The following is a 12,597-nucleotide window of genomic DNA, read 5'->3' on the forward strand; positions in this document are numbered from 1 at the left end:
CCTTGCAGAGTAATCTGGATCCAAAACTCCATCTGCTTCAGGTTCCAAAGTCAAACGAGCACTGCGGCATCACTGAGATTTAAAAAACTGTCTAAATTCTCTCATCTTTAATAAAATGATCAGCGTTGCTGCTTTACCAGGCGTAACAATTAAGGCATCCATGATGACAGAATTTATTAAATTTAATGGAGTTACAAGTTAGCAGGAAGTTAGCTCGCTAGTTTCCATCTAAACATGATATAGCATGTTCTGACTGAGAGATTTCTGAAACAAATTAAAACATACAGCTCTGCTATCACTTCCAACATAAATGAAGACAGAAAAGTAAACAGCAGTGACTTTTCTAGGGTTACTGAAGGTGGGCTAGCTGATATATAATGATGTGCTACGTGATCGCTAGCGACACAGTTATGTTAGCATAACATAAAACCAGTGAGGCTGGAGGATGAATGCTAACTTTTTTCCACTCAATAAAAGTTAACGTAAGGGTTCCTGATGATTTTTGACAAATGCAATCGCATGGCAGGATGCTGTAAACGGACCAAACATTAGTCAGGAGAACAACTGAGATAATCCATCGACAATACGAGGTTAGTCATTAATATACTGAAACAACATGGGAATAGAGCAGCTGCAAAAGGATTCAGCATTAATGAATCAATGGTACGGAAGTTGAGGAAGCAAGAAGAATGAGTTGCATAAAGTTTGATTTATCTGACTGTTTTGTTTCGCTTAATGCGCCTTATAATCCAGTGCGCCTTATGGTCTGAAAAATACAGTAATAATTTTAGGAGCTAAAATAGTTTGAATTACTGAATAAAAGATTGATGCAGCTTCATCTCTGGAAATCAGATCTCCCGGAGAAAAATCTCTGTGGTCCTAATAAAACACCATTATCAGATCCTAAATGGAAATAATGATGATTACTGAAGGTAACAATTACTTATGATGTCAGCATAAAGCGAAATTTACAAAACTGGAGCAGGTATGTGCAAAAGTTACTGATAGGTGCCGATCAGTCCTCACGTGTACACCATCTGATTAAACCTATAGAGGACTGTCTGCACCACCTCTATTCGTCAACGCCCGTTTTGTGAATTAAAGCAGGAATATCACGTGACACAATAAGATTGTTTAGTTTGGCAGTCAGAGAATAACAATTCCTTGAGAGGCACAAACTGAATCAAACTGAATAAGATAAATTGCAACTGATTCTAATGATGAGCAGTGTGTGTTTGTGTGTGAAAGAGGTATATGGAGAGCTAATGCAGGATGCTTGTAGGACTTTAGGGTAAGGTTGGACATCTCCGACATCTCCGATCTACACAGTACAGAGTTAGCAGCTTCAAGGGTTGATGGAGCACAGTTCACAGCTACAGAGAGCAGGGCAGAGACAATAAAACAGGAAGTACTGTAAAATCTCAAACAGGCCTATTTTTCTCATGGTTTCTTTATCCTAGTTCACTCATGGTTATTGTTTATTTGTAAAAACTAAGGAATTCCTTTAGTGTTTCACTATATAAGCAGACACATGTACCCAGATTTTGTGTCCTAGCTCATCTGAGTCAATAATTTCAAAAGTACCAAAATGTTAAAGCTGACTTTCACTTCCAGCCTTGGAGGCAACTTGTTTACCACAGAAAATCAAATTTACAGCTTCAACTCATCTTAATTTTCTAGCATTTGGACATAAAAATCAGAAAAGAAATAACAGTTTGGTCCAAATTAGTGTCCAAGTTACAGACAGGGCCACATTTAGCCCAGAGATCTGACTCCTCCAACTAAGAGATCCAAACCCACAACCTGGTGACATAGCCTGGGCTGTACCACCAGCTATGATTCCCATCTTTTATATGCAATATGAAGATGTTTCTGAGTAATTTCAGGCTTTTATCTTCAATAGAAGATTAATAACCATCATTTTTCAAGAAATGATATTTTTATCCACTGGTGACAGGTTTCACTGGTACATGAAGTTATCTGCTGCATTGTCAGGCTGTAGTTTTCCTATATATTTTTACTTTTTTCCACTTTCCACTTCTAAACATATTTATTATTCCACATGGTCTTTCTTAAATATTTGAAACTCTACATCTTATTTTACCTTTAATTGAACCTGCCTGAGTATAATGTTCAATCTCAAGACTGCTTTTTTCAAATGGAAATATTCTAGATTTCTACTGAAGTGTCAGTTTCAAATGTTTAGTTCTAATGGGTTCCCTGGATAACTTTACAGAGTGCAAAAACATCTGAAGAAGAGTGGTGTAAGTTTGGGACTTTTCATTGTACCAGTATGCAGCATGTTGCAAGTTGTCAAAAATGACTAATAATCATCATTACTGATCCTCCTCAGTGGTGCAGCCTTCTAAGTGACAAAGACATCACTCATGGCCCGCCACTGTAAGCCAAACTAAGGTGGTTAAACACAAGAACCTGCTGATGAGTTTCTTTGATTCATCACAGCAGTATTTTTCTGTGACGACATTTTACCAGTTTTATGTGGAAACACAGAGACATATTCCTTCTATTAAACATCTGAGGCGGTTCCTCAGTTTTATAAATGGATGCTTTATTAATTGTGAATATTTTCAGTATGTATTTAAACTTCTTCACACTAAAATAAAGAAACCTTCTGGGTCTTACAAATGAAGACTGTGAGGAAGAACCTCAAACAAAGACGCCCTGTTGTACAGAAATCTGTTGAAACCAGCCCTTTAGCTCCTGTCACCTCTAGCCCGGTAAACATCTGCTCTCTGGTCAAGCATGAGCACGCTCAGCTGGAGGCTTCATATCAGGATTTCATATCTATCTTTTAGATGCAAACTATAAACCACTGTACAGCACATTTGTAAGGATTGATATACAACAAGCTAATATAATCTTAGAGTTTATAAACCATATATCACATCTCTGCAGTATCTTCTTTCCAAAAGTGCTGAGTGAAAATCTGTGCTCATATTTTGATTATTCTCTCAGTCGGCTGTGGTGGTTGGCCAAAGTTAAAGTGAGAAGAGGCACAAGTTCTTATTGTTATATGGGACAGAACACCTTTTAAATCCAGTAACTGGAGATGGTGTTATAGATTATGTTTAAAATTGGATTTATTAAAGCTTTCCCAGTTAAGTTTCAAGTTTTCTGGCTCGTAGTCTTTACAGACAGAGCTTATTTCCTGTAAAACATTTAGTTATCTTTGAATCTTAGCTTATATAGTAGCATGGCTGAGAACTAAGGGAGACATAACTTTTGCCACTGTGGCCCCCAGACTCTGGAACTCTCCACCTTTGACCTTGAGATCTGTGGACAATGTAGTCTCTGTAGTCTCTTTAAAAAAAAACAACTAAAAACTAATCTTTGTGTTTGGTTAACTTTTTTTTTTGTCTTTTTTGTTGTAAATGCTCTGGCATTTCTTTATGAAGCACTTTGTGATCTCTGTCTTGAAAGGTACTATATAAATAAAATTTTACTTACTTAATTTTGAGGTTTTGGTTTTCAAAGATGGCTTTAAATGGTTCGTCTCACAAAATATAAGTCTAACTTCAACAAAGTATCTTAAAAAGAAACTATTTATATAAGTTGAGTTGTTGTTATACTCAACAAGTCACCTCAGTTATCACTGTTATCAGACAGAAGTGATCTTCACTAACACATTGACTTGTGTCTGACTTCTTTCACAAAGTTTATCAGCCTCTTCCAGACAAAATAGATTTGGATGCTTCTCACCCGGCATTGACAGCTGAGGTAAACAGTGGACTGACAAAGATAGGGAAAGAAAAATCTAGGGCTGATCTGGTCTGGAGTGACTTTGCTTTCTGGGTACACTCACTACAGATGAACAGCAACTAAAGCTTTGAGGTGTCTCAGGGATAAAAACATAAAATATTTAAGTGAAACATTTATTTTTAATTTTTCTGATTTATTGCTAAGTGTTAATATTATTCAAACATGTTAAAAATAGTTTGGATATTATTTTATTATATAATATATTAGTTACAGTGTTTTAACTACAGCCATTATGTGATGTTTTAGATATCTCTTGACTGATTAAAATGTGTTTGTCCTACAGTGGCCACGGTCGCTAGGTATGTACTTGAATTGCAAGACGCAAAAAAACAGAACTCAGTTGACTACAGTCTGCAATCTGCTGACTTCTGGTGGTGATATTTTACACTCTGGAACTTTAATGTTACAGAAAGCCTTTTTTTTATATAAAATTAAATAGGTCAGAAAATGAAGATTTGCTTGATAAAATATTGAACTGGATGTCAACTTGTGCTGCCCTGTCACAGCTCCTGGCGATGGTCATTTACACACAAAGTGTTGTTTTGGTGTGTGTGCTGTTATGTGAGGTATCTGACAAAATGACATTTTAGAATCCTTTAGGATGCCAGTTTAATACAACATCAACATTTCAGTCTCCAAAAAGCAGCAGGACCCTTGTTTTCCCGTTGTTCTGCAAATTCACTTGAAAACCCAAGATATTTCAGTTTTATCACATTTATAAAGCATCCAAAGGAGACGAACACACTTAACTGAGATGTTTAGGGTGTGGACAGTTTTATAGGAACTACCAGCTCCAATCCTTTGCTTAGTTGACTTGGCTGCCCTGTAGAGGTACTACTCATTTATATAATTTTAAAAATAAATATATAATAGTAAATAATAAATATATAATCGATAAGCTGTCATGTAACCCTTGAAATCTGTAATTGCTGGTAAAGTTATTTTATTTTTTTTCATTTTTTTATAAAGCTCATAGAAAAATTACAGTTTGAATGGGTGGTTTTGTTGAGTATGCTTCCAAATAAAGGGTTATTCTAGAAAAACCATTTGTATTTTAGACACTTAACTAATTGACTCCACATTTTTTAAACCACTAGATCCCTGTTTCATGGATTTGTTATCCAGCCATTATTCTGTGACATATTTGAAAGTTTACAGTACTTTATGTCCAATTTGTAAAGAAGACACTCATTCATGTCTCTCTCTACAGGCACACATAATCATGCCACTTAAAGTTGCTTGACTGATATGTAGGAGGAAGTACAAAATAACAGCAAGAAAAACAGGCCACACAAAGGTAGGGAGCACTAAATACTTCGGATTCAAGGCCCTGAAAAAAACAGGAAACAAACAGCTAAGATGAGCTGACACGTGAGAATGTGAGACCCTGAATGCATCTTGCTGTTAGGGACACCGGTCATTTGAAATGCTTCGTCCATTGTTATCTGAGATAGGCTATGGCTTTGGCCCTGGTCACAGCAGGAAGGGGAGGATTTAAGGAAAACTAAACACCCTTTTTACCAACAAGTGAAGGTTCCGTCTTTGTTAAAATTTGTTTTTTGTTTGTATCCCATCATCTCTCTTACACCGTTTTAGAAAAATAGAAATCAGGAAAAGATCATTAAAAAAATAAACCAAAAAGTTCATCCAAAGTCTACATCCACATAACAGCTTCACGTAAATATCAATGATATTGCACAGCAAGGGATTTCTTCCGATATGAAGTAAATCACTGACACAGTTGGTTGATTAAAAAAAGAACACGGTGGGATGTTAAAATGACTGAAACGTTGCATGTCGGGTTTTATTGTTTTTTTTCTTCAGAGAGACAGCAGCAGGATCCCGGGCCCTCCTTCATCAGGCAGATATGTCCTCTTGAGTCCTGCTTGAAAAAAGAAAAAAAGTAAAAAAAAAAAAAAAAAGAAAGCTTCAGAAGTATCACTGGTGAGTTTTGGTTGAAGGCACAGAGTTCTAAAAAGGGTGGATGATGCTGATTTTCAAAGCACAGCAGCAGGTTTTTAGTTGTTGGCGTTTCCTGATGGAGGGGATTCATGTGGTCGGATCGACTCTCCTGATGGTTGGAGGGCAGGGCTTAAACTCTCTGTGGACACATAAACAAGAATATGGGATGTGTTAGTGTGGGGAGAATAGAAAAACTAGAAAATATCCACAAAGCATATTCCACTAAAGATCCACAACTTTGATGCCAAAATAAACACTCTGCAGACACATTCGGGCCTAATCCAGGCTGCTTATGGCACTATTGGCCAAGTTATAGCAAATGAGCCAGATGTGACACAACAAACATGATATCTGGCTGATATAAAGAGGTTGCGTGCCTGAGTTGATCCAGCTAAATCCACCAATCAATGAGGCCTAATGTTTTGCAAAATCAGCTGTTGATACCAGGCCACATCTGGGCCAAACAGGTGGTACTTACTTAGGATGCTGCTGTGGCAACTACAGAGAAAAAAAGCTAATCCTCCTGACTACATTCAGAGTTGAAGTGCTTGTTTCTATGGGTGTTTTGACACATACATTTTGGGCATCATGTGACCCAAAGAAACCTGCACATTTGGGCTAAACATTCAGTGCTAATCAGGACGATCAGAGAAAGGCAGCCGTCATTACTGGACCTGAAAAACTCCAATATAAACCAGATGATTGTACTTCTCATAGATCAAAAGAAAAGCGTTAGTTCTTCCAATGACCAGGAAATATGTAGGTTTAGGTGAGATTTTTGGGAGGGTGGGGTGGGGGTCTTTGTATAACTGCAAAAGTTATGAGCTGAGCTGAGCTGAGTCGACACAACTGTCAAATTTAAAGGATCAAATTTATCATTTTGCCACCACTGTCCCCTCACAGGAAGAAGGTTGCTGGTTCAAACCCCAGCTGGGTTCATTCTTTGACTTTTCTTGTTTTCCCTGTAGCTTAGTGGGTCATCTCCAGGTCCACAGTCCAAAGACCTGCATGTTGGGTTAATTGGGGATAATAAATTGGCTGCAGATGTGAATATGTTAATGCAGGATTTAGCGTTACAGTAACTGATCCTGCAGACCCAATGTGCTCCACAGCAGGCTATTCTCCAGATCAGAGACCAACAGGCAGGAAATCACTGACCAATCAGATTCCTGCACAATGAGGTCACCATCCCTGAAGATTCCTGAGAGCTCAGAATGCAGATAGTCAGAGGGTCTGAAGGTTTTTTTCTGGGGTTTAAAGACTTTGTCAGAACAGCTTCAGTTAGAAATTTAGATCCTGAGAGAAACTTTATTCTCGATGTTTCGTTTTGGCCACAAACAATATTTACTATTCTACAAGAATCAACATCTGATCCTAAATCACAGCATCTGCTTGTATTTGGACTTTATATCACATTTGCACACAGTCTGCTTGTCTTTATTTTTACTCTCAGACTGTGGTAACTGGCACCTTCCTTCTTGCTTCAAATAAACTTTATTAATACAGCAGCTCTTTCAGCTTCAGGGCTTTTACTGTTTTCACATTCACACACACACACACACACACACACACACACACACACACACACACACACACACACACACACACACACACACACACACACACACACACACACACACACACACACACACATAGATGAATACACACTGGTTAGTTTTATCACATTGATAACCCCCTGCATGTGATTTCAGATTAGCAGTTAGTTTAAGTGAATCCAGATAAGGAAAATAGATCCTGGGTATTTTGAACCTGCTTCATGGTCAGTGTTGGGGAGTTACGGAATACATGTACCAGTGTTATATATTTAAAATTCAAAATATGAGTATTCCGTTACAGTTACCGCCTAAATGCGCATGATTATTTGCAGGTAGCAGGTACTTAATGCTATCCATCAAGTCTAACAGTCTGCAATCTATAAACTAACTTCAGCTAATGCCAGCTAACAATGTTAGCTTGGTGGCGAGCTAGTTTCCTCTTTGTGTTGTATCTTCTGTGTGTCCTTGATTGTGCATGAATGTTTAAACCGGGAGGGAGAAATGGAACTTTGTCACATTTTTTACTCCACAGATTATAAACCAGTGTGTGAGGGTTTGTGTGGATAGGAAAGAAGCTGAGAGTAAGAGGGCTTCTGCATGGTGGTCGACAGCTCAGGGTCTGCATGTGCCTCCACCCCCACCTTACACCATCTTCCTCGAAGTTAATCCACCAGCAGTGGCAGCAGATGGTGCTGCGAGCGTCCACGGCTGTGCCCTCAGCAGCTCCTGTAGTTATGATTGCACGTCTGAGGCATTAAGTTGGATCAGTGTAATCCACTGCAGCATATGCAGCAGCCAAATCCAGCAGGCAGGAAAACCTTCCTCCTACACTTTCCCTCAACAAATGCTCTCCAAGAGGGTCACGAGGTGTTACCACGACTGACAACACCCCCCACCCCCACCCAGCTGCCAAATAAACACATCAGTCCTGAACTCGAAGCGTGTGAAGTCTTCACTACGAATACACTCTGAAAGGAAACTGCAGGTTTAAATAAAAGGCTAAACTGAGATTTGAAAGGAGAGTTTAATCTCATCCCACTAACCTCACACTCACAGAGCTGAGACGGCACAGCACAGTGTGAATCCCACCAAAGCAGATGGCCTTTCAATCACATAGGCTCTGAGACCACTGTCCTTTGCAGACATGTGTTACGTAACAATAACAACATTCTGCCATTCAGAGTGAACGCTTCTTATAGCTTCATCCTCAGTTTCTTTAAAATACCAGTAATCCTCAGGATCTCAGCTCTGAATATGCAGGAAGAGGATTCAGTGAAAAGTTAGTGGGTCGAGACAAAGTTTACTGTGGTCTAAGGAGCTTGGAAAGAAAAGCGTCTGGACTTCTTTAAGTTGCTTGAAGACGTTTCGCCTCTCATCCGAGAAGCTTCTTCAGTTCTAGGGTCAAATGGTGGAGAGTCCCAGATTAAAGCTCTGTGGGAGTAACCCACCAAGAGGGACAATGGACCCCCTAACGATCCTCTACCTAATCACACGAGCCAAGGTGGGAAGACGGCTGTAGGTCACAATCAACCAAGTTTTCGGGTGCACTCATTGTGAAACCTATCCTTTTTTTTTTAAATCACTTTATTTAAATATCAAAATTCACAATTACAAATACACATAATACAAGCACCATGCACAAATTATTCGCATCTTATTTTACTTATTACAATAATAAAAGCTCCCACGGCAAGTCATTTCCTAATTTCATATCTCTCGTTTTTCTTCTTCTCAGCTCCGTTACAATGTTTTTACATACGGTGAAACTACTTAACACTTTTTGTTCTATAACACCTTTAGCCCTTGTTTTCCATATGTGTACATTTATAACGCACATCGCCAGCCAAAACAATCTTCTTTTATTTTCACTCATCTTTTCTTTAAACAAACCGTATCTTACTGATTTTATATTATTTTCAATATTAAAACCTAGTTTTTCCATCCTCCTTCTTATTTCAACCGTCCTGTAACATGATATCAATAGATGATCAAGAGTTTCGTTTTCATCACAATTCTCCATAGGGCATTTCTTAGTAGTAACGAAGCAACTCCACAGAACTACAGCTCTTACTGGGAGACGTCCGACAGAGATAAGCCACACTGTATCTCTCATGTTCTCGGATATTACTTTATCATATATGTTTTTAACTATTTTCTGATTTTCTTCTTTTTCCACAGCCTTATATTGTATCATACCTTCATTTTTTTTTAGATTGATTTTATTATATATTTGTTTTGAGTTTAATTGTAAAAGATTTAAGGCATCCAATTTCCACTGATCCACAAGATCCCCAAACACAAGTTTAAAGTATGGCACTCCCATTCGGGCTCTCCCTTTCATTTTTTTCCACAAAGATTTCTTCCCTTGGATCCAGTGGGTGCTTCGCGCAAATGCGCTATATGCATTTTTTAGAAAAGGAATCATCAAAATAATGCTAAGATCTGGCGCTCTTAATCCTCCATTTTCTTTTCCTTTATACATTAATTTCCTCTGCGTTACTTCGTGGTTTGTCCCCCAAATCAATTTGGTACACAATTTACTTAATTTAATAACAGTTTTCTGAGGAGGGGGAAAGACAGTAGCCAGAAACAACAACTTTGTGAAACCTATCCGCCCCCTATCATGTGATTTCCTGAGGTCAGATGGCCCAGGATGTGAGTGGGCATTAAGGCGTCTGGGAAGGGATCTCAAAACTGGATTATAGATGGCAGACAGTTGTTGTCGTAAACCACGGACTCTGTTCAAAGATGGTCGCATTTATGTCCACTATGAGTGACCATCTTTGATTCACAGTTTAAAATAATCCTTTATATGATTGCCAAAAAGTTGATTCTGTTCATTTGGATGTAGCATTTTCAGTGGGAGAAACTGACTGCAGGTTTCCCCAACCTTATAAACACCACATTTGCAAAATGACTGAAACTAGCACCACTGACTAACATTAGGCTGTGAGGTCAGTTTCATGATTATTAATATGCAAATTGTCATGACGATTGATTGACAACCACTGATCAAAGACCATCAAAGGCCACTTTAAGCAATGCAGAGCCCTTAGCATCCAACATGAGCATAAAGGAGAGGAAAGCACTCACACGGGTAGGTGCACAGTTTTGCTAAACCAGAAAGACTATCATGAGAAATACTTATGAGCCCCTGAAATGAGACCCAGGAAGTAGTTACAGGAAGAGAGTGGTTGTCTGAAGCAGTTAGAACAAGACAAAGCTATTGACTGGACCACATACCACAGGCTATATCCAGAGGAAGCTACACCAAGTCTGTATGGTTTACCAAAGATACATAATCAGGGTGTACCTTTACGACCAATTGTCTGTATGATCAACTCGGTCACCTATAACATCTCAAAGTTTCTGGCTTTGATCCTCAACTCGTTGGTAGGCAGCTGTGAACACCAAGTCCAGAACACCTTGGACTTTGTTGACAAGGTAAGAGATGTCATTATGGAGGGAGATGAAACAATGGTCTTGTACAATGTTACATCTCTCTTCACTTGTGTTCCAGTCACTGTAGCAGTGTCAGTAGTCCGTAAGAGATTGCAGGATGATCCCAACCTAAGTAACAGGACCACCACTACTAAGTCATTGGTTCAGATATGCAGATGACATCTGGGTGAAAATCAAATCTCAGGTTGTACCACAATTTGTTGATGACATTAACTTGGTGGACCAACATATTGAATTCACCATGCAGGATATGAAAAGTAGCAGGTTAGCCTTCTTAGACTGTGAAATGTCAATCATTAATGGGGTAAAGTTAAAGGTTTATTTTTACCGTAAACCTACGCATACGGATCAGTATTTAAGGTTTGAGTCTCATTATCCACTGGGGTACAAACTGGGTGTCATCAGGATGCTACAACACAGGGCAAACACCATCCCCACAGACACAGCAGCCAGGGAATAAGAAAAACATCATATCAAGAAGGCTCTGAGTAAATGTGCTTACCCTAGCTGGACATTTGTCAAAGCTGGGAAGGCACCTAAAGAAAGCTCCAGGCATTATTAATATCTGCCCTTCATGACATCACAAAGTAGTCTGCAGCTGAGCGTTTGGCTCACATGAACGAGTGCTTTAAAACCTCTGACTGAAACTGTGCCAACAATTTAATCCTGTATTTAATAGTGACTAACGGAGCAATTTATGCACACACAAAGACAGGAGGCCGAGCTGAAGATGTTCAGAGTGAGAAGTGAGCAGGATGGACATTATAAATGAGTCCATCAGAGGGACAGCTTAAAGGTACAATTGTTGTCTTTAGATTTTGCCACAAACCATCTTGTTTGTAATAATCACATAAAAACTGTTCCAGAAAAGGGTTAAATGATTGATAAAAACCCAAACATTTCTGAATCAGCAGCTGTTTTATTCACAATGAAATAAACAATAATACAATAATTTTAAAATGTTGTGAAAAATTTGAAAACATGGTGAAAAGGCTTTTCATCTGGGCTTTGTTGGTGCTCTGGTCGATCTCACTATTCTCCACTAGGAGGAGCTGGAGGATTTGCTTCTCTCCTGTTAGGAGGAGTGTGGGTTGTGTTTTTCTTTGGTTGGTTTTTGGTGTCAGGGCACCCAGCCTGTCCTGTTTTGTTTATGCTTTGCTTTGAAATTCAGTGAAATGATCATGGATTGGTTCGAGTCGGTTAAGGCTCTGCTGTTTCTGAGGATTTATGTCTGGAAAGGTTTAAAATGAAATGAAGGAAATGATTTGATGCCACTTCCCTCCCCATCTCACACAGGCTCAACTCTACATGTGAAATTTTACATTAAGATGAGAACAATGACATTTGGGCGCTCGCTCTTAACGCTCCAGCAGCTTCATTGCCCTCTGGACTATTTAAAGCTGAGATGTGTTGTTTCATTTGTGTGTGTGTGTGTGTGTGTGTGTGTGTGTGTGTGTGTGTGTGTGTGTGTGTGTGTGTGTGTGTGTATTTGTGTATTCATGAGTCCTGTATGTCTGGCGTTACTCAGTAGGAGTAATGCATAGAGAGAAGAGGCTGGAGTTGTGATACATCCTGCTAACCTGGAGGGCTTCTTCATCCACCACTAATTTGAAGTTATCCATGGTTGCCATAGTTACCGCAGCTCACAGTGAAAAACCTGAGCTAAGAGACTAAAAACGCCTGAAAAAATATCTGACAGGCCCATGTACGGAGGCCCAGGAATGACAAATTTCTCTGTAGGTTATTAAACATAAAAATACCTATTTAATTAGTAGATGTACAAAGTATGGATTTTATATTAGCAGGACTGTAAAATCTATTTTATATGAATATATTT

The 12,597-nt window shown here is 38.9% G+C and overlaps 1 protein-coding gene across 2 annotated transcripts in view; it reads right to left on the bottom strand.

Annotated features, from left to right (window-relative positions):
• Positions 1-731: 731 nt before the first annotated feature.
• Positions 732-12,597, bottom strand: part of LOC113008816 (potassium voltage-gated channel subfamily A member 1) — a 44,783-nt gene continuing 32,917 nt past the window's right edge. For both annotated transcript variants that reach the window (XM_026146628.1, XM_026146629.1), the window contains one exon: positions 732-5,881. The gene's annotated coding sequence lies outside the window, so the exon portion shown is untranslated. The remainder of the gene's footprint in view (positions 5,882-12,597) is intronic.

The sequence above is a fragment of the Astatotilapia calliptera genome, chromosome 17, assembly GCF_900246225.1.
Source record: "Astatotilapia calliptera chromosome 17, fAstCal1.2, whole genome shotgun sequence".
Classification (NCBI taxonomy): domain Eukaryota; kingdom Metazoa; phylum Chordata; class Actinopteri; order Cichliformes; family Cichlidae; genus Astatotilapia; species Astatotilapia calliptera.